The sequence below is a fragment of the Triticum aestivum genome, chromosome 6D (assembly GCF_018294505.1).
Source record: "Triticum aestivum cultivar Chinese Spring chromosome 6D, IWGSC CS RefSeq v2.1, whole genome shotgun sequence".
Lineage (NCBI taxonomy): Eukaryota > Viridiplantae > Streptophyta > Magnoliopsida > Poales > Poaceae > Triticum > Triticum aestivum.
This window is the reverse complement of record NC_057811.1, coordinates 210,488,376-210,494,375: the sequence shown is the minus strand read 5'-3', so window position 1 is coordinate 210,494,375 and position 6,000 is coordinate 210,488,376.

Here is a 6,000-nt window from a genome sequence, read left to right as displayed (position 1 = left end):
GTAATGTCATGCCACCAAGATGATGTGGTAACAAATTTGGCATGTTTGACGAAAGTTTGGACACACACCCCTCACAAACTGGAGCAACTCACTAGAAGGCTCGTGGTTCCGAGAGGGAACAATGCATGTTTGCTGACGAACGGGAGATAGCTTCCTCTTACGGCCTTCAAATTTCTTTCTACATTTAATGTGCACTAATACAACTGTCATGTGAAAATTTGGAAAATTTCAGGGGTCATTTGCCCTTTTAAAGACATTTAAGTGATTTTCTAGCCATTTAATGACCGTAATTCAAATTCGAACTACCTCTACATGCAACGGCTAACCATAACGGTTTGAAAAATCATATTTTTGTGTACTTGTGTGCGAGTTAAAAAATCATCACACGATGTAAATATCTGATGTTCAAAAAAGAATGTAAAGATCTGGCAAGACAACCAGCCCCCACATGATTGGCACTCTATCTCGCGGCACGAGGTTTGGTAGGTGAGTGGAGGGGATCATTAATCATACATGGTTCTGTATTGGAAACCGTCAGCTATTTTGTTCACACACGGATTTTGCTGCGGGAATCGTGTGTAATTCAAACTACAGTACTCGCAAATTCCGGCTACCGGTGTGTGTACTGTTCCCGTTGATCTAGACTCCGGCCGCCAATAAATACTACCTTGCTAACGTCGTCCCGCCTGCATTCTCATCTACATCCTCCCCTCGCTCGCCCTCTCTCTCTGTCTCAAATCTTTGCCATGGCGTCGCCGGTCTGCCCACACGCCGACGAGGAGTCGCTGCCCCCCGAGGACGCTCACTCGAATAGCAGCGACGAGGACCCCTACGCGCCGCCGGACGAGGTTGCGCTGGACCCCCCAACTTTGGATTGGTTTTGGGGCCAGTACAATCTTTTCTATGGAAGTCATTCCGCCGGCTGAGAAAGCTAGGCAAGTGGTATTAAAGAAGGTGGCATGTGAAGCCCGTGATGCCGCCTGGAAAAAGAAGGTGGCGGAGCTTTGGGGGCGGGCGTGTCGTCGTGCGTAGGAGGTGTACGAAGACGGGTACTTCGCGAGGAAGGTCAAAGGCGCTAGGCGCCTCGTCGCTGCGTGGAGGTGGGCCGATAAGCTCCATCGTGACACCAACGAGGAGCTCCGATGGGCGCCCAACGAAATGGCAAGATCGTTCGCGCTCGTCCACTAGCAAGAGGCAGATCGGTACGTCAAGCGCTGCGAGGCGGAGGAGGCAGAGTACTGCCTCTGCACTGGGAAGACGCCGTGCACCAGGGAGCTACCAGCGAGGGGCTGCCGGAATACTAGCCCCAGAAGGGATTATTAGTTTTAGTATTGTTCGTTTTCAATTTTATGCATTGTACCTAGTATTTAAGTATCATCACATATATGTGATGATATTATATATATATATATATATATAATGTGATGAACTAATGAACAATTAATATATATATTATGAATTCATTTTCTATCTGTTTTTGTATACTAATTTGAATCTAGCTGTTATCATCCACATATACAGAATGCAAAGCGTGTATACACACATTGAAACATAACATATAGGAATGGAAAACAGAGTACCCACATTGAAACATAGGAATAAACATAGCAATACTATGATTGTTGTGAATACATAGCTATCCACGTCAAAACGACTCAACAAAATAAAACGCATCCATGAGACCATGACCGGCAGCCCTTGCTTACGGTAGCTCTTGGCTCTGCCTGAACTCGTGCAGGCGTTCGTCCAAGCGGTCGACACGCTCGCGGTACATCTGGAGCGCAATATCGAGCTCCAAGTTGGCTATTTCATCGGAGATCACCAGCTCAAGGATGTGATGGCCATGTTCCTCTACTGCGCCCAGGCGGTCGAGCCTACCGACCAGCGCGTTGGCATCGAGCGGGACAAGGCGAACGGTGCGACCCATGCGAAGCGGCGGGCGTTCGGTGCAAGTACGGCGCGGCCGGCCCCTGGTGCAAGTACGGCGCAGAGGGCCTCTACCAACTCCTGGCAAGGAATGGAGGTACTGAGGGGACGTGTACCTAGCTACGACGCCGTGTCGACAGCAGGCAAGCGCCGATGAATCCGCTCTTCCTGTGCGGCGCGCCATGCCTCTCACTCTGTGTTGCTCCAGCGGTCTCGTCATGCGGCTAGCCACAACCTATCGGTGAGGATGCGCCTAGCTTGCTCTGTGGCGCGCCATCGATCATTTTGTGCGGCGAGCTACAGCCTGTCAGCGCTGATATGTCTATCTTGATCCGCGGCGCTCAAGCGCCATGCACCAAAGGTCTGCTCAACCCTGGCGATGACGCGCATCATGACGTCGCCCATCGCGTTGCCGGGGAGCGCCTCGGCCTCGACGGGTCGTGGCGCCTGCTCGTTTTCCTCGTCGACGAGGTTGATGGCAGAGGCGGTGCTTTGGTGGGTAGGCATGCTTCGAAAAGGTGGATGTGCTACAGGCTGCGCTTGTCACCTCCGTGCGTCGCGCGCCGCCTAGGTTTATGCGCAATATCACTGGGTGGCGGGAAACAGGTGGGGAAATGGCGGGAAACGGTTGCGTGTTCATAAAATGCCATCAATTAATGAAAACTTAGCATAAAAGGAACATCGAGCTAGCACAAGAAGTAGATGATGGTCAGATGAACACGGACCACACTAGGGAACCCGTCGGTGATGAATTCATCAATCACAAACGGTTGAATACTAACAAGCGTTTGCCCACAACACACACGGCTTATTCCATCACAAACAGGTCGGATGGATCAATTGTATGCCATGCATCGCACATTTTCAAAAACTAATGCGGTAGACCTTCTTTAACATGTGTTAAAAAATAAAAAATAAATAAATAAAGGACCTCGAGGTTAAATTAACTCATGGGATGGGTCATATCAGTCATTTAATTTGACAGATATGACCCATCCTATCAGTTAATTTAACATCAACACAATTTCTCGTCCAGTCACCCATCTGATGGCTGCTCCAGCCTAAGCACACTTAACTTGAGAGTTCTCTTACATGAGCTACTGGTGGAACAGCTAGTCCTTGCTGATATAGGATGCCTCTTCGCATCCTCATGGCGTATCCGGATGACGCCCGTCCCCCGATGGCCAATAGATGTTGTGTATACAGAGCATATCACATACGTCTTATTAGAAGCAATCGTTTGTGTTATTGTCGGTCTTCACACACATTTCTGATTACAGACCTATTTACCGCGTATCACAAAGATCTTGATATATTGAACCGTTTATGTTCTCTTGTCTCAATGCAAACAGTTCATCTGAGTGAACCGCATGTCGTATATCGCACACACCTTGACCCGGCTGACCGTTTCTTTTGTGTTGCCTAATCACAAACAGTTCATCCGAGTGAACCGTATGCTATATATTTGTTCCTCCTCATCGCAAACAGTTAATTGAACTGAACTATTTGCCCTGCATCACACACGCAACTAAAATATAAATCATGTTTGATGCATCCTCCATCGCAAACATTTTGCACCTTTTTTGACGGGTTTTTTACACCACCGTTTGCGATTATTGCATCGCACATAGTTTCGTCGAAGGGTCTCTGAACGTAGTGTCGCGTTAGCAGCATCCTGAAGTAGTGAAATGTCATATAAAATACCATTCAAAGCAGATGCTATTAATGCAATTACATATTCCAGGACAAAAATGCAATTACATTACATATATTTATCACCGTTGTGTTTATTTCTCTGAGAAAGTTTGTAATCCTTATAATTATGCTGATTTGAAGCATCATGTTCTATCTTTCATCTTGCATCTCCACTAAATTTTGGTCTTGCACCTACGCACCACATTTAGTTTGACGCTATCGACAATGGGGAGCAGACTTGTCACTGAAAACCAAAATTTTATATTCTTTCCAGTCCTCCAAGCACTTATGCAAATTTTGAACATTGGCACACACACCACAATGCAGAACCGTGTATGATGTGGGCTGTAGCAAGCAGAAATATTGGAGTGTCATGGATGAGGAGGACGTCGACTACCGCTGTTGTTGCGCGCTGCTGAATTCGGATGGAGGGGGTATGTGAGGTGCTGCTGAGAGCTTACCTGGAGAGACGGGGAAAGTGTGGCGGTGTCCGGATGGCAGGCGCCTCATAATTTTTTGCGGCTTCTTAGCGCACGTAGGGCAGCCTCGATTCCGCCTCTGCTCCAGGTCCTTCCTTAATCCACCGCCTACTGCAGCTCCTTTTCAATCTGCCTTGAACCCCTTGGATTTATCACAGGGATGGCTTGCAAGGCATAGCCTGAAACTAAGCATCATCAATAAACTTTAGTACTATCTTAGATGGAGAATTATGGAGGTTTACTCTACACCAAAGTACCGACATAAAGTTTAGTAGTGGCTTTAGAGACATTGATCAAAAACTTGTAGGCTCAATAGTTGGTAAGAATCTCTATTTTAGATAGATAAAAGGTATGTAGACTTCTTAAGTTAGCAAGTGCTATCAGTTAGCACCTTGTTAGATAAAACGAGAATAAACGAGACACGAGAGCACATGGATTTTTACGTGACTCTTGCGAGAGAAAACCACGGATGCACGAAGGCGCAATCACTATCATGGGGGAGTATTACAAGCACGAGACGACATGTCGTCTTAGGTGCGACTACATGGGGTATATATGACGGCAATACATAAGAGTCCTTGGAGGACATGTAAAAAAGTTGTACTCGTACACGTAGGTACCAAAACAAAGGCCCACACTGTGTGTACTACGTCTAGTCCAACACGATACTAGAATTTGGATCACAATTTAAAAATCCCCACCTTGAGCCAAATTCCCTCCAGTAGTCGAAGAAAGTAAATAACTCCGTCCAAATTAGCATAAACACCTTGTGCGTCAAAGTCCATAGGACTAGTGAGAAATACCAACTAAGTCTGAGCAAAGCTCAAACTTATTGGTAGGAACTGGCTTTGTCATCATATCAGCAGGATTATCATGAGTACTTATCTTGCATACCTTCAAATCGCCTTCAGCAATAACATGTTGAATATAGTGGTATCTGACATCAATGTTCTTTGTTCTCTCATGACACATTGGATTCTCTGTAAGATATATAACACTTTGAAAATTACTAAGTATGGTAGGGCAAGATGAATCTCCACAAAACTCAACGTACAAACCTCTTAACCAGATAGCTTCCTTGCATGCCTCAGAAATTGCCATATACTCGGCATTAGTAGTGGAACAAGCCACAATAGACTGTAAAGTTGCTCTCCAACTCACAGCACAACCACCAATGGTGAAAACATAACTTGTGAGCGATCTTCTGTTATCCAAATCACTAGCAAAATGAGAATCAACAAAACCAACAATTCCATTGCCGGTTTTCCCAAACTGTAAATAAGCATTGGAAGTACCTCACAGGTATCTAAAAATCCACTGAACTACTTTCCAATGTTCTTTTCCACGATTATCCATGTATCTACTGACACTCAATGCATATGATAAATCAGGACGAGAACAAACCATGGCATACATAAGTGAACCAACTGCACTCTAATAGGGAACTCTAGACTTGTACTCAATATCGACATCTGACTTAGGACATAAGGGTGATGATAATTTGAAGTGTGCAGCTAACGGGGTACTCACTGGCTTGGCATTATGAATATTAAAATGATGAAGAACTTTATCAGTATATCGTCTCTGACTTAGATATATTTTTCCAGATGGTCTATCTTTGGATATTTCCATGCCAAGTATTTTTTGCTGCACCCAAATCCTTTATCTCAAATTCATTACTCAGTTGCTTCTTTAGTGCAATAATCTCTAACATACTCTTTGCAGCAATTAGAATATCATCAATGTAAAGGAGCAAATAAATAGTTGAACCATTCACAATATTCAAATAAACACAACTATCATAGTTAGACCTTTTGAAACCTTGAGAGAGCATAAAGGTGTCAAATCTCTTGTACCACAGTCTAGGGGATTGTTTCAATCCATCAAGAGATTTCTTTAA